Here is a 27825-nt window from a genome sequence, read left to right as displayed (position 1 = left end):
ATATCAATTAGCCTACAGTAAAATTGGTTTCATTACCTGTCATTTTACCTAAGGTCACAATATCCAAGAATCTGTTGACAATGTTAAATGAGGGCTTAACATCTGTATGTGGATGTGCCTAATATAATGTATAAATATACTGATACACATAAAAACATGCACATGCACACATACACACACACACATCAGCACAAATCACCAAAAACATAGTGATTAAAATGACATAAATGTATTATCTTAAAGTTCTAGAAGTCGAAAGTACAAAGTGGGTCTTATTGGGCTAAACTCAAGGCGTCAGCAGGCCTGCATGCCTTCTGCAGGCTCTAGGGAGAAGCCATTTCTTGCCTTTTTCAGCTCCCAGAGGCTGTCTACATTCCCTGGCTCATGGCTCCCTTCTGGAAGTCACATCTCTCCAACCTTTGTCTTCATCATCTTATCTCCTTCTCTGACTCACCTCCCTCCCTCTTTCACTTGTAAGGACTCTTGTGATTACGTTGTTCCTGCCTGGATAATCCAGAAAAATCTCTTACTCAAAATCCTTAAATTGATCGTGTTCGCAAAGTCCCTTTTACCATGTAACATACTAAGGTCAACATATTCACAGGTTCTAGGGATTAGGACACGGACAATTTGGGGGATCTTTATTCTGTCTACTACAATCAGTATGGACTCACGAAGTCTTATTTTATTTGATGAATTCCAATCGGCGGCATTATTTATTTTGCCTCTCAAATTGTTCGAGATGTGGTCAGTGGCAACTCTAATTTTGCTCCCTGCGCCTTTGTTCTTTTGATCTTCCCCATCATTCTTTGAACACTTCCATGCTTTTTGGCACAAGGTGTTCTAGATTCCACTTGTACCTTCCCTGCCCAGTCCTGGAATGAGCCATTTCCTGAGAAACTCTGCTTTCTTTTATTGAAGAATAATATTTAGATGCAAAGACCTAGACATTTGGTAAGTTCATTGCTACAGGGGACTCTCATTGGACAAGGCTAGGAAATGTGTGTGTATATGTGCGTGTTTTGTGAATATATATGTATACACACACACGTGTATATGTACATGTAGATGTAAATATCCATATATATAAACACACACACTTATACCCCCTCTGCTTATCTGTGTGTCTGTGTGTAGTTTGCATTTTCTCCCCTCATCTGCATGGGTTTTCTCTAGGTACTCTGGTTTCCTCCCACATCCTGAAGATGTACACATGAAGTTAGTTGGCGTGTCTACATCATCTACTTATTTCTGAGTATGTCTCTGTATATAAAAAGTTATGAGTTTATGCTGATACTGCCAATTCCAATCCAACACCACAGGATTTATTCTAGCCTTCTCCATTTCCATATTTGTAATTCCCTTCTCTGACATTGAGAACTCCAGCTCTCATTATCCATAATATATTTTACATGTTTGTTCAACCTTAAAAATATTTACAGTAGTTTTTGCAATTGCTAACCCATACTCCTGTGTAAACAGATCTATTAAACTAGTTATGTATTTGTTTATGGTTCTTTTTGTCATTAGCTGGAAGCTACACAGTCAAAATATGGAATTCAAAGTTTCCTTGGGTTAATTCTCCATCTCTGCCTTCAGTGCCTTTGGGTTTCCATGATCCTTTGATCTTGTTTTCCACAACAAGAATGACCATTTCACTTCGCCAAGCCAATGTTGATCAAAAACTGCAAATCAATTGGAAAGCCTTCCTGTTGGAGTTAGCCTGTGTGATAGCTTCCTTACAGCCATTTTTATTTTATCTTAAATTGTTTTCTTTTCTCTGGGTCCCTTCAATCAAAATAAATGGCGCATAAGGGTATGAAGGTGACCTCTCACCATTCTAATCTTCCATGGATCCTTCCAGATAAAACATGTAAAGTTTGTAGAATCAATGAAAACAACCCCCTGGTTAGAGAAGATGGCAAAGACCATTAAAAGGATGAGCAAAAAGAAGCTGAAGTCATGCAATCATGTTCTTTGCAATTCTACCATTTTTGGTTCTCCCAATCGCAGTAATATTTTGTTTACATATCTATAATGTCTAGGATTTCTGCTTGATCTTCACAGCATCCATTGAGCATAAGGAGGTGGATATTACTTTTCTCATCTTATCAAAGAGAAAATTGAGGTTCAGGTAGATTAAATAACTGACTGGAGCACCCTGCTTACTCTGTGGTCAGGACCAGAACAGAAATCTCCTGTGGAGAAATTTGTTTTCAATTTAAGAAGCTCTATTACAAAAGCACATTTCTTACTATAGCAAATTAAATAATTCATAGGAGCGTAAATAAAAGTTAATGGTCTTTCCCCCCTCTCCCCACATGTCACCAATGTTCACCGTATAGGGTGAGTCCTTCTACATTTTTAGCTTTCAAGAAATGTGTGAAGTCTTGAGACCCTCACAAACTCCAAGATTCCAAGAGTATCTTGTCCCTGTGAGATGAGGGAACTGAAACAAATGATGCAATTCACAATGCTAATCTAATGCTCTGATGCACTGACTGTCTTCAGACCTGCTAGGGATGGATGCTCAAATTATAATTGTTGAAGAGAAAGGAGGTTCTATTCCCTGGAGTCCCCATGGTCCTTGGGGACCATGATGGTTAACTTTATGTGTCAACTAGAGTGGGCTATGGGGGTACCTCAATTAAACAATGTGTATGGGTGCATATGTGGGTGAGGTTGTTTTTAGCATTTAAATTGGTGGACTTCCCTCCCCAGTGGGGTGGGCATCATCCAATCTGTTAATGGCATGAATACAACAAAAGGTAGAGGTGGAGGAAGAAGGAACTGGCCTCTTTTCCTGCCTCACTGCTTGAGCTGGGACATTCTATCTCATCTTCTTTGGTTCTTGAGCTGGAACTTACATGGTCAGCTCCTCTGGTTTTCAGACCTTTGGACTTATACTGAATTACGCCATCAGGTTTCTTGGGTCTCCAGATCATGTCATGGGATTTCTCAGCTTCTGTAATCATGTGCTTACTCTCTCTCTCTCTCTCTCTCTCTCTCTCTCTCTCTCTCTCTCTCTGTCAGTCTTCCTCTGGATAATACTGACTAGCATGGAAACATACAAATGGCTTCTCAGTTACTTCTGAGTTTCATTTTTACTGTCTCTAAAATGCGAATCATGACCCAGTTGCACTCTAAATTTTTGTTAGCTGGATAAACCCATGATAAATAACCCACTTGCTATGTCCTTCTCAGAAAATTTTACATTCTTAATATATTCCCATACAGGGGAGGCCATGAATTGTTAGCAGTGTGCAAGAAGACGTGAAAGGCTTTCTCTTCCTCTTGGGGAGTATTCACTTTATTTGGGGAGCTGAACAGCATTGCCAACAACCTCTGATTCTCAACTCACCATCCTTCCCTAGGAATCCTCACCTTGTTTTCTATCTGTGCCTTCTTTAGCAGCCAGGACTCTCTTGGAGGGCTAGTGATATCCAGTTCTAGCCCCGGGTAATTCTGCTGGACTGTTCTGTCTCCAGGGAAGGTCCAGGCTCTTTCAACCTCTTTCAGGTTCCCATATTTAAAAGAAGCATGAATCAAGCACCATAGCTGCAGAAACTGATGTCTGTAATTCAATGTAGGGAATGAAGAGCTGTCCAGGGACTTTTCTTCAGAAATTCACACAAAGCCTAGCAGTGGATATCAAATTCCTGCCCTCAACTCTCTTCAGTGGGGGTTTCCCAAGAATCAAGGAATTCATAGATTTGGGTTCTAGCCATCTCTGGCATGATTCCTTGGACAATTTGCTTCAGTCTCTGAGTCTCATTTTACCCTTTCATGACAGGGATTGTTTTGACTGGATGAGATTTTCCTCTCTTCCAGTCCACACATGCTAGACTTTGAGACTCAGTCACTATTCAGATTTCACACAGCCTTTTCTTTCCCCACATGCCTTGACGAGAACTCAGGTCTTGAGCTCAGCCCCCAAGCTCTTACTCATTAATAGTAGGGGTTCTCTTTGCTAAGGGCCAGCCAGACCCTGGGCCACTTTTCTTTGCTCATAAGAGGTCAGGCAATCTATTCTCCTCCTCTAATTAGAATGGGGCTAGGGTCACAAACCCAGTGTTGTAGTAGAGCCTGGTGAATAAATGCCCATTCACTGTGGAGGCATTAGAATTTACAAGAAAAATCCAGCACAGATTTTTCAGCCAGCCTACCTACCTCCCAGAAGGCTCATAGGTTCTAAAATTAATCACATCCTCTTATTTTTCCCCTATTCCTATTCCGATTTTATATTGTTACTCACCCCAGCAAGATGGTCAAAGGTTTAGTTCAGCGGTTTCCAACCTGGGGTCTCCAGATCTGTGGGGAATCCATGAAGGGAATTGTGGAAGTCTTTGAGCTATTTTCAATATTTCCAAAAGCCTGGCAGAAATTGTATATTATTCTAGATAAGGCTGCATAGGCTAACTAAAATGTCAAGTTGCTTAACTTTCTGGCCAAATCCTATCCGTTCATTGTGTAGCTTTAGTTATTAGGCATTGATCTAAAATTGGAACTGGATGACACGTGTGTCTTTGATGAATAAGAAGGGAGAAACACTATTAGTTATACATGCAGGTGGCTCATTAGACAAAATATTTTAAGGTATGGGGTCTATGTGGAAAAAATAATAAAAGGGGCCCTTGATAGTAAAGAAATTAGAATCCCAGCCTAGCTGCCCACAGGCTTAACCCACAAATTGTCTTCACATTACCATTTCAGTCTTGCTTAGAGAGAGGCTTGAATAAAGTTGTCAACAGCAATGATTCCTTTTCCTTGGCATATATGGATCTGCTGTGGAGGAAAGCCAGTTATCTGCCTAGACAAACATTTTCCAAATTGAGAAACCTTTAAAGAAATTCTTTTTTATTTATTTATTTATTATTATTATACTTTAAGTTCTAGGGTACATGTGCATAATGTGCATGTTTGTTACATATGTATACTTGTGCCATGTTGCTGTGCTGCACCCATCAACTCGTCAGCACCCATCAATTTGTCATTTACATCAGGTGTAACTCCCAATGCAATCCCCATGATAGGCCCCGGTGTGTGATGTTCCCCTTCCTGAGTCCAAGTGATCTCATTGTTCAGTTCCCACCTATGAGTGAGAACATGCGGTGGTTGGTCTTCTGTTCTTGTGATAGTTTCCTAAGAATGCTGGTTTCCAGCTGCATCCATGTCCCTACAAAGGACACAAACTCATCCTTTTTTATGGCTGCATAGTATTCCATGGTGTATATGTGCCACATTTTCTTAATCCAGTCTATCACTGATGGACATTTGGGTTGATTCCAAGTCTTTGCTATTGTGAATAGTGCTGCAATAAACATACGTGTGCATGTGTCTTAATAGCAGCATGATCTATAAACCTTTGGATATATACCCGGTAATGGGATGGCTGGGTCATATGGTACATCTAGTTCTAGATCCTTGAGGAATCGCCATACTGTTTTCCATAATGGTTGAACTAGTTTACAATCCCACTGACAGTGTAAAAGTGTTCCTATTTCTCCACATCCTCTCCAGCACCTGTTGTTTCCTGACTTTTGAATGATCGCCATTCTAACTGGTGTGAGATGGTATCTCATTGTGGTTTTGATTTGCATTTCTCTGATGGCCAGTGATGATGAGCATTTTTTCATGTGTCTGTTGACTGTATGAATGTCTTCTTTTGAGAACTGTCTGTTCATGTCCTTTGCCCACTTTTTGATGGGGTTGTTTGTTTTTTTCTTATAAATTTGTTTGAGTTCTTTGTAGGTTCTGGATATTAGCCCTTTGTCAGATGAGTAGATTGCAAAAATTTTCTCCCATTCTGTAGGTTGCCTGTTCACTCTGATGGTAGTTTCTTTTGCTGTGCAGAAGCTGTTTAGTTTAATTAGATCCCATTTGTCAATTTTGGCTTTTGCTGTCGTTGCTTTTGGTATTTTAGACATGAAGTCTTTGCCCATGCCTATGTCCTGAATGGTACTACCTAGGTTTTCCTCTAGGATTTTTATGGTATTAGGTCTAACATTTAAGTCTCTAACCCATCTTGAATTAATTTTCGTATAAGGAGTAAGGAAAGGATCCAGTTTCAGCTTTCTACTTATGGCTAGCCAATTTTCCCAGCACCATTTATTAAATAGGGAATCCTTTCCCCATTTCTTGTTTCTCTCAGGTTTGTCAAAGATCAGATGGCTGTAGATGTGTGGTATTATTTCTGAGGACTCTGTTCTGTTCCATTGGTCTATATCTCTGTTTTGGTACCAGTACCATGCTGTTTTGGTTACTATAGCCTTGTAGTATAGTTTGAAGTCAGGTAGTGTGATGCCTCCAGCTTTGTTCTTTTGACTTAGGATTGTCTTGGAGATGTGGGCTGTTTTTTGGTTCCATATGAACTTTAAAGCAGTTTTTTCCAATTCTGTGAAGAAACTCATTGGTAGCTTGATGGGGATGGCATTGAATCTATAAATTACCTTGGGCAGTAAGGCCATTTTCACGATATTGATTCTTCCTATCCATGAGCATGGTATGTTCTTCCATTTGTATGTGTCCTCTTTTATTTCACTGAGCAGTGGTTTGTAGTTCTCCGTGAAGAGGTCCTTTACATCCCTTGTAAGTTGGATTCCTAGGTATTTTATTCTCTTTGAAGTAATTGTGAATGGAAGTTCATTCATGATTTGGCTCTCTGTTTGTCTGTTACTGGTGTATAAGAATGCTTGTGATTTTTGCACAATAATTTTGTATCCCGAGACTTTGCTGAAGTTGCTTATCAGCCTAAGGAGATTTTGGGCTGAGACAATGGGGTTTTCTAAATATACAATCATGTCATCTGCAAACAGGGACAATTTGACTTCTTCTTTTCCTAACTGAATCCCCTTGATTTCCTTCTCTTGCCTGATTGCCCTAGCCAGAACTTCCAACACTATGTTGAATAGGAGTGGTGAGAGAGGGCATCCCTGTCTTGTGCCAGTTTTCAAAGGGAATTTTTCCAGTTTTTGCCCATTCAGTATGATATTGGCTGTGGGTTTGTCATAAATAGCTCTTATTATTTTGAGGTACGTTCCATCAATACCGAATTTATTGAACGTTTTTAGCATGAAGGGCTGTTGAATTTTGTCAAAAGCCTTTTCTGCATCTATTGAGATAATGATGTGGTTCTTGTCTTTGGTTCTGTTTATATGCTGGATTATGTTTATTGATTTGCGAATGTTGAACCAGCCTTGCATCCCAGGGGTGAAGCCTACTTGATCATGGTGGATAAGCTTTTTGATGTGCTGCTGAATCCGGTTTGCCAGTATTTTATTGAGGATTTTTGCATCGATGTTCATCAGGGATATTGGTCTAAAATTCTGTTTTTTTGTTGTGTCTCTGCCAGGCTTTGGTATCAGGATGATATTGGCCTCATAAAATGAGTTAGGGAGGATTCCCTCTTTTTCTATTGTTTGGAATAGTTTCAGAAGGAATGGTACCAGCTCCTCCCTGTACCTCTGGTAGAATTCAGTTGTGAATCCATCTGGTCCTGGACTTTTTTTGGTTGGTAGGCTATTAATTATTGCCTCAATTTCAGAGCCTGCTATTGGTCTATTCAGGGATTCAACTTCTTCCTGGTTTAATCTTGGAAGAGTGTAAGTGTCCAGGAAATTATCCATTTCTTCTAGATTTTCTAGTTTATTTGTGTAGAGGTGTTTATAGTATTCTCTGATGGTAGTTTGTATTTCTGTGGGGTCGGTGGTGATATCCCCTTTATCATTTTTTATTACGTCTATTTGATTCTTCTCTCTTTTCTTCTTTATTAGTCTTGCTAGCGGTCTGTCAATTTTGTTGATCTTTTCAAAAAACCAACTCCTGGATTCATTGATTTTTTGGAGGGTTTTTTGTGTCTCTATCTCCTTGAGTTCTGCTCTGATCTTAGTTATTTCTTGCTTTCGGCTAGCTTTTGAATGTGTTTGCTCTTGCTTCTCTAGTTCTTTTAATTGTGATGTTAGAGTGTCAATTTTAGATCTTTCCAGCTTTCTCTTGTGGGCATTTAGTGCTATAAATTTCCCTCTACACACTGCTTTACATGTGTCCCAGAGATTCTGGTATGTTGTATCTTTGTTCTCATTGGTTTCAAAGAACATCTTTATTTCTGCCTTCATTTTGTTATGTACCCAGTAGTCATTCAGGAATAGGTTGTTCAGTTTCCATGTAGTTGAGTAGTTTTGATTGAGTTTCTCAGTCCTGAGTTCTAGTTTGATTGCACTGTGGTCTGAGAGACAGTTTGTTATAATTTCTGTTCTTGTACATTTGCTGAGGAGTGCTTTACTTCCAATTATGTGGTCAATTTTGGAATAAGTGCTGAGAAGATGTGGTGCTGAGAAGAATGTATATTCTGTTGATTTGGGGTGGAGAGTTCTATAGATGTCTATTAGGTCTGCTTGCTGCAGAGATGAGTTCAATTCCTGGATATCCTTGTTAACTTTCTGTCTTGTGGGTCTGTCTAATGTTGACGGTGGAGTGTTTTAGTCTCCCATTATTATTGTATGGGAGTCTAAGTCTCTTTGTAAGTCTCTAAGGACTTGCTTTATGAATCTGGGTGCTCCTGTATTGGGTGCATATATATTTAGGATAGTTAGCTCTTCCTGTTGAATTGATCCCTTTACCATTATGTAATGGCCTTCTTTGTCTCTTTTGATCTTTGATGGTTTAAAGTCTGTTTTATCAGAGACTAGGATTGCAACCCCTGCTTTTTATTTTCTCCATTTGCTTGGTAAATCTTCCTCCATCCCTTTATTTTGAGCCTATGTATGTCTCTGCGTGTGAGATGGGTCTCCTGAATACAGCAGACTGATGGGTCTTGACTCTTTATCCAGTTTGCCAGTCTGTGTCTTTTAATTGGAGCATTTAGTCCATTTACATTTAAGGTTAATATTGTTATGTGTGAACTTGATCCTGCCATTATGATATTAACTGGTTATTTTGCTCATTAGTTGATGCAGTTTCTTCCTAGCCTCGATGGTCTTTACATTTTGGCATGTTTTTGCAATGGCTGGTACCGGTCGTTCCTTTCCATGTTTAGTGCTTCCTTCAGGGTCTCTTGTAAGGCAGGCCTAGTGGTGACAAAATCTCTAAGCATTTGCTTATCTGTGAAGGATTTTATTTCTCCTTCACTTATGAAACTTAGTTTGGCTGGATATGAAATTCTGGGTTTAAAATTCTTTTCTTTAAGAATGTTGAATATTGGCCCCCACTCTCTTCTGGCTTGTAGAGTTTCTGCCGAGAGATCTGCTGTTAGTCTGATGGGCTTCCCTTTGTGGGTAACCCAACCTTTCTCTCTGGCTGCCCTTAAGATTTTTTCCTTCATTTCTACTTTGGTGAATCTGGCAACTATGTGTCTTGGAGTTGCTCTTCTCGAGGATTATCTTTGTGGCGTTCTCTGGATTTCCTGGATTTGAATGTTGGCCTGCCCTACTAGGTTGGGGAAGTTCTCCTGGATGATATCCTGAAGAGTGTTTTCCAACTTGGTTCCATTTTCCCCCTCACTTTCAAGCACTCCAATCAGACGTAGATTTGATCTTTTTACATAATCCCATACTTCTTGCAGGCTTTGTTCATTTCTTTTTCTTCTTTTTTCTTTTGGTTTCTCTTCTCGCTTCATTTCGTTCATTTGATCCTCAATCGCTGATACTCTTTCTTCCAGTTGATCGAGTCAGTTACTGAAGCTTGTGCATTTGCCACGTATTTCTCGTGTCATGGTTTTCATCTCTTTCATTTCGTTTGTGAGCTTCTCTGCATTAATTACTCTAGCCATCAATTCTTCCACTTTTTTTTCAAGATTTTTAGTTTCTTTGCACTGGGTATGTAATTCCTCCTTTAGCTCTGAGAAGTTTGATGGACTGAAGCCTTCTTCTCTCATCTCGTCAAAGTCATTCTCCGTCAAGCTTTGATCCGTTGCTGGCAATGAGCTGCGCTCCTTTGCCAAGGGAGATGCGCTCTTATTTTTTTAATTTCCAGCTTTTCTGCCCTGCTTTTTCCCCATCTTTGTGGTTTTATCTGCCTCTGGTCCTTGATGATGATGGTGACGTACTGATGGGGTTTTGGTGTAGGTGTCCTTCTTGTTTGACAGTTTTCCTTCTAACAGTCAGGACCCTGAGCTGTAGGTCTGTTGGAGATTGCTTGAGGTCCACTCCAGACCCTGTTTGCCTGGGTGTCAGCAGCAGAGGCTGCAGAACATAGAATATTGCTGAACAGTGAGTGTACCTGTCTGATTCTTGCTTTGGAGGCTTCCTCTCAGGGGTGTACTCCACCCTGTGAGGTGTGGGGTGTCAGACTCTCCCTAGTGGGGGATGTCTTCCAGTTAGGCTACTCAGGGTTCAGGGACCCACTTGAGCAGGCAGTCTGTCCCTCCTCAGTTCTCAACCTCTGTATTGGGAGATCCACTGCTCTCTTCAAAGCTGTCAGACAGAGTCATTTGCGTCTGCTGAGGTTTCTGCTGCTTTTGTTGTTGTTTATCTGTGCCCTGTCCCCAGAGGTGGAGTCTACAGAGACAGGCAGGTTTCCTTGAGCTGCTGTGAGCTCCACCCAGTTCGAGCTTCCCAGTGGCTTTGTTTACCTACTTAAGCCTCAGGAATGGCGGGCGCCCCTCCCCCAGCCTCGCTGCTGCCTTGTTGTTAGATCGCAGACTGCTGTGCTAGTAATGAGGGAGGCTCCGTGGGCGTGCGACCCTCCCGGCCAGGTGTGGGATATAATCTCCTGGTGTGCCTGTTTGCTGAAAGCGCAGTATTGGGGTGGGAGTGGCCCGATTTTCCAGGTGTTGTGTGTCTCAGTTCTCCTGACTAGGAAAAGGGATTCCCTTTCCCCTTGTACTTCCCATGTGAGGGATGCCTCACCTTGCTTCAGCTCTCTCTGGTCGGGCTGCAGCAGCTGACCAGCACCGATTGTCCTGCACTCCCTAGTGAGATGAACCCAGTACCTCAGTTGAAAATGCAGAAATCACCGGTCTTCTGTGTCGCTCGCGCTGGGAGTTGGAGACTGGAGCTGTTCCTATTCCACCATCTTGCTCCGCCTCTCTTTAAAAAAATTCTAAGGGAGTTGTGGAAATAAGAGGTACAGCAGGGAGAAATGATGGGTTCCTAAAATCTGTGGGTGTGCCACGGCTGGTATGTGTATGTTGGGGTACATATGAATGAGTGAGTGTGTGTGTGTGTGTGTGTGTGTGTTGGGGTCAGATAGATTGGAAAGAATCTAGATGTATGTTTGTATGATTGATTGATGGGTGTAGAGTGGAAGTGAGTGACAATTTGTGTGAGTGAGTCTATGGTTGTGTGTCAATGATGGCTGATAGAAAAAATGTGTCTATGAAATTACATGCTCTGTGTGTGTGTGTGTGTGTGTGTGTGTGTGTGTGTTCATGGGTGAGGAGCTGGATATGGATGGGTGGGGAGGCGAGCAGACAGTCAGGGCTATGTGCACACTTGTGTGTGGATATGCCATGATTGAAGTAGAACCCTGGAGTCTCCTGATATAAACATTTGAGAGAATCTCTCCCTTAAGCATCTGCAGAGTGCAAATACAATAGACAGAGTTTATGATTTCATAGATTCTAAATAAATGGAAGGTTAGATCAAGTTCACCTGAAACAAAACAAAAAAGTGGCTGGTGAGACAGAATCCGGCAGAGGGCTGCTGATCATATCTTCCCGACCTATCCACAAAGATTGGCTGCTTTCTCTCCCCAGCTCTTTGCCCCTGTCTGTTAGGGAGCAAGAAAACCTCGGTGGGGATTGTTGGGAAGAAGAAATGAATTCCGTCCTGACCAGACAAACAAGGGGTCTGGGGATCCTTTCTATGGATATGAGAGGGTAAAACAGTCAAGAGGTAGCGGGTTCCCCTCTCAGCAGCCTCTGGGGAGTTCAATTGTGAGGTTCCCAGCTGGCTGGAATCTTGAGAGCTTGTGGTTCTGGAGAGTATGATAGGACGAAGGGGAAGAATACTATGAACTCTGCTTTGTGATGGAAGTCTAAATCACCCCTGGCTGCTTTTATCGCAGAGGCCAAGATCTGCTGTTTGCCCTCAGTTATCCCTGCCTGCCTTATCCAGACTTCAGCAGAGTCTCTCAAGAACATATGTCTCCTGGTCCCAAAGCTGTGGCTTCACAACAGAGCTCCCATTCTCAGCACAGGAAGGTTTTCCATTTGGTGGTTGTTTTGCTCTGCTTTTCGCCTATTAGATCCATTTCACAACATACAGGGAATTTCTTTTGCTGGTGTCTCTACATCCAATCAGTAATTTCTCAGTGCATATTTATAGGCCTCACAATGCCTGGGCTGAAGCCAGAATGTCCAAAGCCAGCCAGTATGTGAGGAATAGGGGCTTTGATGTGCAACCGTTGCATCTTGGGTGAGTCCGACAGGCAAGGCCCAGGTCCCTGGAGACTTGGGTGCCCCATACATCTCTCTTCCCTCTTTGTCTCCATCTTAAGGTAGGCTGCCCACTTCAGGCCTTTTTCCCTTTAATCAAATGCACTTTCAGAAGCCCAGATCTGATCGTCTTACTCTGGCTTGAAATTTTTTCTCTGCAACAAAATCCCTAAAATCCTTTACTTGATATCTCAAGTCTTGATTGGGCCTTTAAAATGATATTCTGTTGCTGCCATCATCATTGCTGTTGTTTTGTTTTTGTTTTTTAAATTTTTTCCTTTCCTTAGGTTATTGGGGAACAGGTGGTGTTTGATTACATGAGTAAGTTCTTTGGTAATGATTTGTGAGATTTTGGTGCACCTATCACCCGAACAGTATACACTGCACCCTATTTGTAGTCTTTTATCCCTCACTCCCTTCCCACCCTTTCCCCCTGAGTCCCCAAAGTCCATTGTGTCATTCTTATGCCTTGGCATCCTCATAGCTTAGCTCTCACATATCAATGAGAACATATGATGTTTGGCTTTCCATTCCTGAATTACTTCACTTAGAATAGTAGTCTCCAATCTCACCCAGGTTGCTTTGAATGCCATTAATTCATTCCTTTTTTATGGCTTAGTAGTATTCCATCATATATATGTATGCGTGTATGTGTGTGTGTGTGTGTGTGTGTGTGTGTGTATGCCACAGTTTCTCTATCCACTCGTTTATTGATGGGCATTTGGGTTGGTTCCACGTTTTTGCAATTGCAAATTTTGCTGCTATAAACATGTGTGTGCAAGTATCTTTTCCATATAATGACTTCTTTTTTTTCTAGGTAGATACCCAGTAGTGGGATTGCTGGATCAAAGAGTAGTTTACTTTTGGTTCTTTAAGGAATCTGCACACTGTTTTCCATAGTGGTTGTACTAATTTACATTCCTACTAGCAAAGTAGAAGTATTCCCTGATCACCACATTCACACCAACATCTACTGTTTTTTTATTTTTTGATTGTGGCCATTCTTGTAGGAGTAAGGTGGTTTTGATTTGCATTTCCCTGAACATAAGTGATGCTGAGTATTTTTTTAATATCTTCATTGACTATTTGTATATCTTCTTTTGAGAATTGTCTATCCATGTCCTTGGCCCATTTTTTGATGGAATTGTTTTTTTTCTTGTTGATTTGTTTGAGTTCATTGTAGATTCCGGGTATTAGTCCTTTGTCAGATTCATATATTGCAAAGATTTTTTTCTACTTTGTGGGTTGTCTGTTTACTCTACTGACTGTTCCTTTTTTCATGCAAAAGCTCTTTAGTTTAACTAAGTCCCAGAAATGAATCTTTGTTTTTATTGCATTTGCATTTGGGTTCTTGGTCATGAAATCCTTGCCTAAGCCAATGTCTGGAAGGGTTTTTCCAATGTTATCTTCTAGAATTTTTAGAGTTTCAGGTCTCAGATTTAAGTCCTTAATCCATTTTGAGTTGATTTTTGTATAAGGTGAGAGATAAGGAGCCAGTTTCATTCTCCTACCTGTGACTAGTCAATTACCCCAGCACCATTTGTTGAAAAGGGTGCCCTTTCCCCACTTTATGTTTTTGTTTGCTCTGTTGAAGATCAGTTGGCTATAAGTATTTGGGTTTATTTCTGGGTTCTCTATTCCATTCCGTTGGTCTATGCGTCTATTTTTTATACCAGAACCATGCTGTTTTGATGACTATGGACTTAGAGTATAGTTTGAAATCAGGTAATGTGATGCCTCCAGATTTGTTCTTTCTGCTTAGTCTTGCTTTGGCTATGCAGGCTCCTTCTGGTTCCATATGAATTTTAGAATTTTTTTTTTCTAATTCTGTGAAGAATGATTGTGATATTTTGATGGGAATTGCATTGAATTTGTAGATTGCTCTTGACAGTACTGTCATTTTCACAATATTGATTCTATCCATCCATGAGGATGGGATGTTTTTCAATTTGTTTGTGTCATCTATGATTTCTTTCAACAGTGTTTTGTAGTTTTCCTTGTAGAAGGCTTTTACATCCTTTGTTAAGTATATTGCTAAGTATTTTATTTATTTTTGCAGCAATTTTAAGAGGAGTTGAGTTCTTGATTGGATTCTCAGCTTGGTCACTGTTGGTGTATAGAAGATCATTATTAACTACATTTTTAACATTTACATTCCCACCAGCAGAGTAGAAGTGTTCCCGGATCACCACATCCACACCAACATCTACTGTTTTTTTATTTTTTAACTACATTTACAGCCTCTCCTTTTGCACTGTTCAAACAAGTTTTTCCCTAAGGCTGTCGAGCACAGGCTACGGAAAGAGAAAAGAGAAAATTACACAGTAGAGGGAAGAACCTGTCCACCTACATTTCCTTCTAATATTTTCAAAACTGTGTTGTTAAATTTTTAATCAATCTGAAATTTACCTTTATGAAGGATTTTTGTTTCAACATGGATAGCCAAATGTCTCTACCCTATTACAGTATTCATCCTTTTCCCATTGAAAAATCTAAATCTATAATTTTAAAAAAATCCATATGGTCTTTTACAGAAATTACTATTTTATTCTTCTGATATATTTATGTGTTCAAGTGGTCAACAAATTACAATCCACTGGTCAAATTTGGCCCACCATCCATTTTTTGTGCAGCCCATGAGCTAAGAATGATTTTACATTTTTTAATTGTTTAAAGAAATCAAAAGAAGAATATTTCCTGAAACATAAAAATACATGAAATCAAAATTTCAGTGTCCATAAATAATGTTTTACTGGAACACAGAACCTTCATTTGTTACATATTGTGTTTGGCAGTATTTACACAGCTGAGCTTAGCAGTTGTAACAGAAACCCTGTGACCCACAAAGTTGAAAATATTTACTCTCCTTACAGAAAAAGTTTGCTCATCCCTGATTTATTCCAAAACCAATATAGCATTGTTTAAATTACTCTAATTGATAAACGGTTCAATACCTACTAGGCCACAGAGGACTCAAGTTTCATGGGACCTAGAGCTGATATAATTTGCAGGTCATCTTAAAAAAGAATACCGAATTACAGTTACAAAATTAAGTGTAAAAGTAAATTCTTATTGAGAATGAAAAAAAGATCACAATAAATTACACATTCTTAAAATTTTTTTAAAAAACACTTTAACTTTTCAATTTTTTGTAGTTTTAAAAAATTTTTAAACATTTTTTGTTTAAAATACTACAAACATCACACAATTCAGAAAAAATAATATCCATATTAACTAACTGCTGGACACACTTCTGGAATGCTTTTTTGTCCTTCCATTTTTAGGCTAAACAGAACTTGTCACTTTCCTCAACATGAAAATGATTTTGCAATATCTTCTACAGGAAGAATAAAAAGTGGATCTAACTTTCCTTTAACACAATTAATTAAAATGTAGGTTTCTGTCTCACTATAGATAGCTTTATAAAGATTCTTTTAGCATCGTACGTAGCTATTGGTATTGCCAGTTAATGTTTTAAGATTTTTGCCAAATTTGGAAAAGCCTCTAGCCAATTTCACTTATACCTGAACTGTAAGGTTTTGGAGCCTTCCAAGTTTTCTTGTGTTGTAATTAATCTGAAATACTCTGAACTGACAACACTTGTTAACCATTTTCATGTCAATACTCTCGTTGTAGTGGTAAATTATACGTGTAAGTTATTTTTGTTGACAGTGACATCTTGTATCAAATCGGCAATAAATGTCAATATTTTCCCAGTGTGTTCCTGTGATCCACTCATCTTCATTACTTGGCTTATCAAACAATCTATGAGCTTATTCATAACTTCTATTTAAAGCATCTCTCTTTCTCATTGATAATTACCACTCTTGATATAACCAGTGATTTTTTTACTATTTTCTTCTCTGTCTTGCATAATTTCTGTTAATTTTATAACTCATCTTTATCATTTTGGCTTCCCATTTCATTTATTCTTTGACTTATTTCTCTATTCTTTAATAATAAATTTTAGAATGACAAAAGAAGCTACTCTTTGCATCCATCCAAATCAGGAGTCTATTTTTTATGTCTATTGAACTGTTCCAAAACTCCTTCCAAATTGCAGTTAAAAGAGTGTATTTGTGCTTTATCAACTTTACAAATAAATTTTTCATCTCACTTGCTTTCTGGTTTCTCTCTTTAAAATGAATTTTGAGTTCTGGAAATATCATTGCAAGCATATAACACAGCTTTAGCAATGTGTTTAGGTTCTGGCCAAGGGGAAGTTGAGATTGGGATAGATGTATAGAGTTTCTATCACTTCTATGTATGACTTGGTTAATGCTAAGCCATCCAATGGAGCCGAAGCCCTCAGCAACTGCCATGGTGCCACCACCACCCAGCCTGAGCCCATTCTGCTACTACTCCAACATGGGACACAAGTTCAAGTGTGACTGCATGGAAGGCAGAGCCGAGAAAGAAATGTGCTTGGGAAATCTTATTTTGGTAACTTTTACAAAAACATAAGACCATAAGATATCAGCACATAGCCACATGCCTCCCAGGACCTAGAGAGGGGCCAGGCAAGTGACAAGTCCTGATATTCAAGTTTGTTAGTTTCATGAGAAATCCAGCTCTGCTAGTGAGACATGTTTCCCTTCATTGTCCGTTCTCAAAGTTGCCTTGGCTCTACATTTTTCCCCTTTTCTATGTACTTGATTGTCAATGTGTCAAGTTCTATGAAAAACCTTTAGGATTTTATTGGGATTGCATTGACATTATGGATAAATTTGGGTTCTATTCCTATCATTCCAACACCACATCTTCTAATCAAGATTGAGTTATATCTGTTCACTCCTTCAGGCTTTTTTTGTTTTACATCTTTCAATAAAGGTTTGCATTTCTCACAATATATGATTCTCACTTACTTGCTCTCTAAACCATCTATTTTTGTTTGTGAATCTTAAATCATATTACTAAATTACTTGTTAGTTCTAATATTTGCCAGTAGCCTAGGCAGAGGATTATATTGTCTGCTCGTAAAAAGGATATTTTTGTCTCTGCTTCTCTGATATTTATAACCTTTCTTCTTTCCTGTCTTCATCATATAGGGCTTCAAGTACAGTGCTAATGTTTCCAGCAGATTCCTTAATCTCGTAAAAGGAGTTGCTCTCTATTTCTGGTTTTCTAAGAGACTTCTTTTGATTAATGAGTTTTGTATTTGTTTGAAATGGATGTTGAATTAGAACACATATTTGTTTTTAATGTGCATTGGCTTAAGCAAATAACTTTTCCCTTGTCTATTAGTGCAATTATTTACCTAAGTAATTTTTCTAATAGTTATTTATCTTTTAAGTTTTTCTTCGTAAAAGTAGATTTTCCTTTTAACACATCAGTGGAATAAATTTGATAATATATCATTTAATGTATTTGTGTCTATTTTTACAAATAAGACTGAACTAGTATTATTTCCCACATACTGTCATTATCAAGTTTTGGTATTGGACTGAAGTGAGCCTCTGAAGTGAGCTACCTGGTTTTCCATATCTTTATATTCTCTAGATAAGTTTATGTAATACAGGAGCTACCTGTCTTTTAAATGTTTTCTAGGACTAATTTACAAAGTTGCCTAGGCCTAGCGTCATTTTTAGAGATAAATTTCTAACTACCTTTAAACTTTCTTCTGTATTTATTCTATACTTGGATTTCCTATTTCATAAGCCAATGTGGTGAAGAATATTTTCTTGAAAAATAATATGCATTTTATCTATATTTGCAACACAATTAGTATTCGCTTGTAATTTTCAATTCATCTGTAGCTTTGTCTCCTTTTTAAATGCAATTGATTATTTATGTCATAGCTCATCTTTCATTATGTAAATGCCAAAAATTTGTCTATTTCACTGGTCCTTTTAAGAAACAACTTTAGATTTTTTGACCAGGTTTACTTATTGCATTGCTTGACTTTTTTTTTTTTAATTAATTTATTACTCCATGGAAGAGGTAGAGTCGTTAGTATTCTTTTCTTAGCTTCTTGAGTGAGAAAATTTGTTTACTAAGATTTGATTTCTTGCTAACTAATAAATGCACTTAAGCTACACATTTTCCTCTGGGACTTATTTGGCCACATCTCACAGGTTTTCCACTTAATGTTCCTGCTGTGGCTTTATTCTAGTCTTGGAAATGCAAAAATGTTTTCTAAACACGATACAAATCATGTAAGCCATAACAGGAAAAATTGATAAATTTTACTACATCTGGCCAGGCCCAGCGGCTCACACCCATAACCCTGGCATTTTGGGAAGCCGAGGCATGTGGATCACCTGAGTTCCGGAGTTCAAGATAAGCCTGGGCAACATGGGGAAACCCTGTCTCTACTAAAAATGCAAAAATTAGCCAGGCGTGATGGTGTGACCCTGTAATCCCAGCTACTCAGGAGGGTGAGGTGGGAGAATCTCTTGAACCTGGCAGGTGGAAGCTGCAGTGAGCAGAGATCACACCACTGCACTCCAGCCTGGGTGACAGAGTGAGACTATGTCTCAAAAAAAAATTAATTAATTAAAAAATATTTTAATACATCAATAATAAAATATTCTATAGTTTGAAAGACAAAAACAGACTTGAAAATAATATTTGCTTCATATAGAATAATTAAATATCTATATTAATTTATATAAAAATAAATAGTAATTTCAATAAGTCAGTAAAAAACAAACCAATATAATACTGGACAGAATTTTACAGAAAAGGAGATAAAATAAGTATTCAGTAAATATCCCAAGTAACCAGCTAAATGAAAACAAAAGCAACAGAATGAAACTCTCTCTCATTCAACAGATTTGCAAAGGGGGAATCCCAGGAAGGAGAGTACAAGAGAGGGAGAGCCTGAAAGTCTGTGTGTAAAGAAAATTCAACAGCCATTCAGTATAAAAACTCTCAGCAATCTTAGACTAGAAGTGAGCTTTTTCATCTGATAAGGGGCATTACAAAACAAACAAAAATTAACATCATATTAATAATGAAACAGTTAATGCTTCCACCTTAAGATCAGGAAAAAAGGCCCATTCAGATTACCTCTAGTCAGCACTGTACTAGATGTCTTAGCCTTTGGACTAAAGTAAGAAAAATAAGCTCAAAGCATAAAAGCAAAAAATAAGTAAAAGTGCTTCTATTTCTATATGGCAATACATATAAAACCTCAAGGGATCTACAAACTAACTATTTAAACTGAATGAATTCAGTAAGATCACAAAATAAAAGGTAATATACAAAAGTCAATTGTATATTTATATTCTAGCTGCAAATAATTAGAATACAAAATCCAAACTTTAAATTACAAGTACAGCAAACTGTGTAAAACAATAATAGATTTTAAGAAGATGTGCAAGATGTGTACATTAAAAACTAAAAAAGAGAAAAATTAAAGGATATTTAAATAAATGAAAAGGTATAATATGTTTATGTATTAAAAGACTCAATACTCAATATTATCAAGATGTCAGTTCTTCGCAAATTAATCTGTAAATATAATTCTCCATCAAAAATCCCAGCACGCTATTTTTGTAAGAATTAACAAGCTGTCATTAAAATTTTAATGGAAATGCAAAAGACTTAGAACATCCAAAGCAATCTTGAAAAACACAAATTTCGAAATTCTTACACTACTGATTTCAAGACTTGCTGTAAAGCTTCAGTAACGAAGACAGTATGGAATTAGTGAAAGATGGACATATAGATCATTGATCAGAATAGGAAGTCCAGAAATGGACCCAAACACATATGGTCAATTGATTTTTGACATACGTACTAAGGGAATTCAATGAAGAAAGGATAGTCTTTTTTCCAAATAGTGCTGGAACATTTGGCTGCATATATGCAAAACAAAAATGAACCTCAATCTTAATCAATGGAACAAAACAGAGAGCCCAGAAATAAATTCACATTTTACAGTCATTTAATTTTTGACAAGGGAGTCAAAGAAATTAAATAGTAAGAGAAATGTCTTTTTAACAAATGATACCAGATAACCAGATGTCTTTATAGGAAAAAATGGATCTCAACCCCTGCCTCACAACAAACACAAAAATTAATTCAAGACTTATCATAGACACAAATAAAAAGATAAAATCATAAATATTTTAGAGGAAAACATAAAAGATTTGAGAATAGGCTAACGTTCCTTAATTCACAAAAAACAATTGCCATTAAAAATTGATTTCATCAAAATTAAAAACTGCTTATCATAAGACACTATTAAGGAAATGCCTTGACAGGCGTCAGATTGGGAATAAATATTTCTAAATCATTTATCTGACAAAGAACAGGTATCCTGAATATAAATAAACTCTACAACCAATAATAAGAAGACAAGTCATTAAAAATGGAGGAAATATTTTAATACTTCACAAAATAAGATGTATGTATGACCAAAAAGCAGATAAAAAAGACCTTAACATCATTAGTCATCAGAAAAATGTGAATTAAAATCATAATTAGACACCCGTACATATTTGTCAGAATGATTACTGGTAAAAATAACCGATAACACCAAATATTGGCAAGATGGTGGAACAACTGAAACTCTTATACAATGTTAGGGAGAATATAAAATGGTACAATAACTTTGGTAAAGGTCTTTCAGTTTCTAATACACACACACCTACTTTATGACCCAGTAATTCCACTATCAGGTATTTACATAAGAGATGTTAAAATAATGTACAGAACAAGACTTGTGCAATGATACTCACAGCAGCTTTATTCATAATAACCCCAAACTGGAAGCAGCCCAGGTGTGCATCAATGGGAGAATGGATAAATATATGGGGATATATTCATACACTGGTGTAATAGCCCACAATAAGAAGGAGTGGATTACTGCTGCCCACAGCATCCTGGATAAATCTCCAAGACATTATTCTGAGTGGCAAAAGTCTCTAACAAAAGAGTCCATACTGTGAGATTCCACTGATGTGAAGTTCAAGAACAGGCAAAATTAATCCATGGTGGAAAGTAACTAAAACAGTCACTAACCCTGGAGGACAGTAGCAATGGTGGACTGACAATGGAAATTCCTAAGATGACAGCAAAGTTCAGAACCTTTATAGAAATTTGGGCATCATGAAGTAGATACAGGTTTTTAAAAAACTGACAGACCTTGTTCCAAAGATGTTGTACCATTTTTACTTCCACTAGCAGTGTATGAGAATTTCAGTTGTTCCAAAATCTTGCCAAGTTTGTTGTTTTCAGTCATTTTAAATTATAACCATTCTGGCCGGTATGGGCAAGTATCTAATTTTGCTTTTGTATATGCATTAGTCAAAATTCATGTACTCTCAAGATTCGTGCATTTCATTGTATATAAATTTTATTTCAAAGGAAGAATATACTGTAAATAAAAGTTGAACTGGAGCTGATAATATAAAAGCTGAAATATTGATGGGAGAGTATACTGATACTGTACTTGACTTTGAAATGCACCAAAAATTAGATGAATTAATAGGTGGATAGAGAGACGGATAACTAGGCAGATATCTGATAACTAGGCAGATATCTGATAAAGTGAATATACAGATTGTAATGGTAGAAGCTGAATGGTGGGTATAACGGTATTCTTTCAATTTTGAAATTCTTTCAACTTTGCTAAGTGTTTGAAATTTTTCACAGTAAAATGCTAAAAAAAAAAATGAAGAGGAAGCTTCCAACTCTTTAAATGTCTTAAGCGTGAATCTTACAGGAGCCCTCACTGTATCAACCCAGTCAGGACTCTCCCTACAAATGAGGGAGTACAGCCCCAGGTGGCTCCTGAAGCTGTTGTAAATTCAGACAAAAAAGTTTCTTCCTTTCCATGGCCCTATTCCTTTTAAAAATGAGTCAGAATACAATGCTTTCCTTTAATGCTTAAGCGTTCATTTATGCCTTCCAAGTCATAAGAATAGTAGAGAAAAGCGGAGAAACAAACATGTTCGGAACTTGACAAATGCATTTCTGTCAACAAAAAGGGAGAAGCTAGAGCCTGAGATATTATGTGCGTTGATAGAACTAGTCAATTATAGTTTTCAGAAGTAAGAACTTGAAGTTGTTAAAAAATATATCAGATGTACATGGAGAGCCAGAGTTTACCTCCAATCCATCTATTAATGCTCTCGGGCTGAACAATCTGCTTCTGGGAGATAAAAGTCTTTGTAAAGGGATTCTCTGTAGTGTGGGATCTGGAGATGGCTGACAGGAGAGCTGCAGGTAGGAGCTTGAGTTAGAGAGAAACACAGTACTGAGAGAGGAGTTGAGAGTCAGCGTGATTAAGGTCACCACAAAGTTGGCTTCAAAGCCTCTCTAACATGATCTTTTGTTGGCTTGCTTTGGAGTCCACATGCCCCAGATTTTTCTGTTCAGTGCCAATGTCAGGCACTTGTCTTGTTTGGTTAAAGGCAGCACAAAAATGCATAATTAAACATGAGTTCCTCTGGATGTGTTTGCTATAAGTCTGTCACAGTGAGAAATTACTACATCAGAAAAAAAAAAAAGTTGTTGAACAAGCATCACACTAATTTTTTTGTTTGAAAAGCAATCATTGGAGTAGCAATAATGGTATTAGGAACCCCTATGTATTGGGTCCCACTGTGTGGGACATGCTGTGTCACGCGCTTTGCCTACACTGCCCCCAAACCTCAAAACTTACCCTGGATGTCAACTTCACACGTTGGAAAACCAAAGCTCAAAGGGGGTAAGCACCCCACATCACCCAGCAGGTAAGCAGTGAGGCCAGTTTGAATCAAATCTTCCTGTCTCCAAAATCCATGTTCTTTCTATTTTGCCCCCTTTGTGCATCCTGTGACCATTCTACTTCCATACTATATTTCTTTCTACTCCACTGAAGACTGGGGATTCAGGTGGTCTCATTATTTAAAGAGTACCACCAGCCATGTCATTCACAGTTGTCTTGAAGGCAACCTGAGGCCCCAATATACCAGCCTTATACCCAGAAAGCCAAATTGAGACAGGGCCTCCCTGGACTGCAGGGCAGAACTCAGCCCTCCTATCTCTAGAAAATGCAAGATGTGTCTTTTACCTTGAAGGTTTGGGGTGAGAGCTGGCACAGGAGCTTCCTGGGTATAATGGGCACGTTCCAGGAGTTTCATACCAGTGTATTGAATCGCTCTGTGAAGTATCCCACGCTTACACTACCCACAGTTCCATGAATTAAACACCCAGTGATATGCAAGTCACGGTCATGGTCATCTACCATGGCTGGATATGACTCCCATGTCAGTCAGTCATTAGCTCAGGAAATTCCCCAAGTCCTGTAACCTAACTTGACTTAACCAACTAAATTTTCTTGGAATTTTGGTCCATTATTAAGACTTCATGAGATAAGCAGTTTCACTTTGAAATAATGGTCTTCAGCAATCAGTTTTTCCTAATTATATTAGCAAATTTCTAGAAATATGCACTCTTTAAATAAGCTTTATCTAGCCCAATATCAGGACAAGGATGGTGACATGCAACACATCGAGTGGGATGAATCTAGTTCTGAATCCAGTTTTCACTGGGTGCCTGCTCTGTGCCAGGCATAGTGCTAGATGCTTTACCTCTAGTATTTTATTTAATCTTCATAACATCTATGCAAAGTGAATACTATTACCCACATTTTACAGTAGAAATTGAAACTGAGAATTTCACTTACCTAGCTAATATATGGCAAAATCTAGATTCAAGTCCAGGTTTTACTTACTCCAAGTGCAATGCTCTTTCTAACATATGCTTTGTTTTTAGATCAGCTAACCCTGGAAATTAAAAACTCTTATTTAAAGGGTTTAGTTTTTATGGCTTACATCAAGCAAGTGACTATAGAAGGCCAATCCACTATGGCAGTGGTTCCTAACGGGGGGGAATTTTGCTTTCCAGGGGACATTTAGCAAGGTCTTGAAACATTTTTTGTTGTCACTACTGGAAAGGTGCTCCTGGCATCTAGTGGGAGAGCCCACACATGCTGCTAAGCATCCTACAATGCACAGGACAGCACCCACTGCCCCAACAACAAAGAAGTATATGAACTAAAATGTTAAGAGTATCAATATTGGGAAACCTAGAGTATGGTATAAGGAGATAGGACATGAGGGAGGGGAGAGTTGGAGAGAACTAGGAATGTATCTGAATTAATACTTACAAATATTCACTATAGTGTGAGAGAAGATGTTATCTGTATCTATTCTCCTAACACTGTTTCTTATCTAGATTCAGAAGTATTAAGAAGAATCAAAGTTTGAGAACAATCATACATCATTAATGTTACAAAGCATGAACAACACAAACCAGTCACTTAACTTTTTAGGTCCCACAACCCACTTTCTGTTTGGGGAAGGGAAGAGTTGCAGGTTTTCAGAGCTGAACCCCACCATGGAGTTCTCAACCCGCAGGCTGTGAGGCCTGAGGGTGAACAATGAAGGGAGACAGTCACAAGGAGGACTTACTGCCAAAAATCTGCAAACCTGTACCTGTGTATACACATACTGCAGTTTTCCAAATGTTTTTGGTTGATGTCGTGATCAATAAAAGACAGACTCTTTTGAAAACACTATGAATAGGTTTGCATTACTTATCTTTCATGATAAGTGTATTGAAGAATTAAATTACTATTCTAGTGAGTGGATAGCATTATGACTATGGACCTAAAAGCATTTTGTAGAAGTCTATAACCAAAGTAGAGCATGAGATTTCACTGGACCCAATATGGAAACTACCACCAGTGCTGGATAGCTTGATACCTATGTCAGCCTTTTGGAACAGTGTGCAGAGTTGGTATAAGTTGGTGAAGCAATTTTTCTGATTAATTCTGATGTCAATCAGACTTTGACATGATAGCCAGATCTGGACATTGCAAGCAGCTGGCCTTCCAAATTCCCAAGAGGACTGCATGCCCAGTCTTCAGGATAGAGGGTGGGGCTGCACTACACCTCCATTAATGGACTCAGCCCTGGACCCCAGTCAACACATGTCACATCATTCCCCCATAGAAAAAGGATCCTCCTAACAATTCCTGGCAGGGGCTTTATTTCCTGAGAATAAATTTGCCTGACCGCCAATTGTATGAAGGTGAGAATGTAATTTAGAGATAGAAGAAAAGAAAGAAGCTAGACTTGGAGATGATATCCTCACATAAACTTCACAGTAAAAACCAATCTGGTGGTTCCATAGGACACCCGAAACTTAATAATCCTACCTAGTGTGTTCCTACAAAATTTTGCTAATTATCTGCCAAACATGCAAGTGGTTTGGAAACTCACCACTGACATATAGAACGCTGCTCAAAGGCAGTGTCTGCGTGAAGCCCTATGTGAAAACACATGTACACATCCCTCAGTGCCACTGGGGCCATATTGGGATAATGGACAGCTCAGGCTCTGCAGTTAGATAGACCTGGGTACACTTCCAGCTCTAACTTGGGCCGGCTGTGTGGTCACCAACCTACTAATCCAACCTACTACTACTCTAAGCCTGTCTGTTTGCACTCTAAAATAGGGCTGATAAACTTATGCACAGGGCTTTTGTGAAGGTAAGAAAAAGACAATATGTATTAAATATGTATTTAAGCCAGTGTCCTCAACCTTTAAAAGTTGTTCAGAAGTCAAACTTTCCATACAGAAAAATAGAAGGAGCTCACCCACCCTACAAGGAGGATGAAGTCCAGCACCATATCCTTGGTTCCCAGGGTTCTTGGAGCCAAGGCAGTGGCCACTTAGGCTGCACTGTCATTTCTTTTCTTTTCTTTCTTTTTTGAGATGGAGTTTCGCTCTTGTTGCCCAGGCTGGAGTACAATAGCGCAATCTTAGCTCACTGCAACCTCTGCCTGCTGGGTTCAAGTGATTCTCCTGCCTCAGTCTCCAGAATAGCTGAGATTACAGGTGCCCGCTATTTTTTTTTTTTTTTTTTTTTTTTTTTTTTGTATTTTCAGTAGAGATGGGGTTTCATCATGTTGGCCAGGCTGGTCTCGAACTCCTGACCCCAGGTGATCCACTCACCTTGGTCTCCAAGAGTGCTGGGATTACTGGCATGAGCCACCGTGCCTGACCCATGCTGTCACTTCTTGCACCATATTCATATTTCTGCTTCTTCTATGCTCTCCTTTTTGGTGGATTCCCAGTCATCCTTCCAGATGACTCAAACTTATAGCTGCTCTCCTCTCACTGCCCAGTTCTGCTTCAGTCTGAAACAGCCTTTTCTCCTTATTCCTTAAAGGGTTCTCAACATTGGGGCTACTGATATTTGGGGCTGCATAATTGTTTGTTGTGAGGCTGTCCTGTGCAATGTAGGATGTTTGGAAACATCTCTGGTCTCTGTCCATTAGATGGGAGTAGCATCCCTCACCCTAATCATGACAACCAAAGATGTCTTCAAACATTACCTAATTGTGGAACTCCTTCACCACCGCCCCCCCCACTGATAACCATCAAGGTAACATTGCAGATGTGTTAGACGATGGCATAAAGGTCACCACAGGTACATATCACAAGGTCTTCTCTCTCCTGTGTCCTTGACTACTTCTACTGAGCCGTACTCCGTCTTTCCTCTTAGGCAGACGCTATCTCCCATTCACTCTTCTCAGGTCTGTTGCTTTAGTCAGCAGTATTTTCACTCTTTCTTAATCTCAGCCCACACTTACCTACCCAAGTCCGTAATTCCTGACCATCAACCCCAACAAAGTACTTTCCTTAAAAAATAAATAAATAAATAACGCTCCTTTTTTCTCTTTAACAGAATGTTTGCACAGTTGGGAGCAGCAAACTCAGGCTGCCTGCAGCCTAAAAATAGCTGCCTCCCTCAACAAATGTAAACCACCTAGCACACTGCTTGGTACAGAGTAGATGATGGCTGTATATATGAGAGCTGTTAACATTGTGACTACTGTCACTGTTCCTAATCGCGGGAATGCATGTCCCTTAGGTTTCTCAGTTATCCCACTATATGACCTTAGATGAGGAACTTACTCAGTTCTTCTTGACTCTGGAATTGGCCTGTGGCAGTTAATTAAAAGCAGGCCTCTTTCTATCCTTGTATCATTGAGAATCACAGGGAATGATAGCTTCCAATAATTAAAACGTCTTTTGCTCAATACCTAAAGTCATATACTCTGTAATTCCTACTGAGGGTCAAGGAGGTATGGTGGGGGAGTCATAGAGGGAAGAGAGCCGTGTATTACAGTGCAGGGAGGTCACCTCATGGTATCACATCCTGGCAATCGAACGGGTTTAGCACCCCTTGCACCTCCAAAGGCCCATTTCCCTCTTTTGTCGAAGCTCAGTGAAGCCAGCCAAGTGCAGACTGCTGATGCTATTGCTTGGTTTTAAGGCCTCATTGTCCTTGTCTTATAGTTTCCAGTTGCACGAGTTTAAGTGTCTTCCTTTGCCAATAACATTTCCCCTGATGCTTATGTCCTTTTCCATCTGACTTATATTGATCGCTTCCTTCCAGTCTTAAGTTGAAAAAGCCATGGTAGCTTGTGTCCCCATGCTGGCCAG

This window comes from Chlorocebus sabaeus, chromosome 29 (genome assembly GCF_047675955.1).
Source record: "Chlorocebus sabaeus isolate Y175 chromosome 29, mChlSab1.0.hap1, whole genome shotgun sequence".
NCBI lineage: Eukaryota > Metazoa > Chordata > Mammalia > Primates > Cercopithecidae > Chlorocebus > Chlorocebus sabaeus.
Note: the sequence above shows the minus strand (reverse complement) of the source record.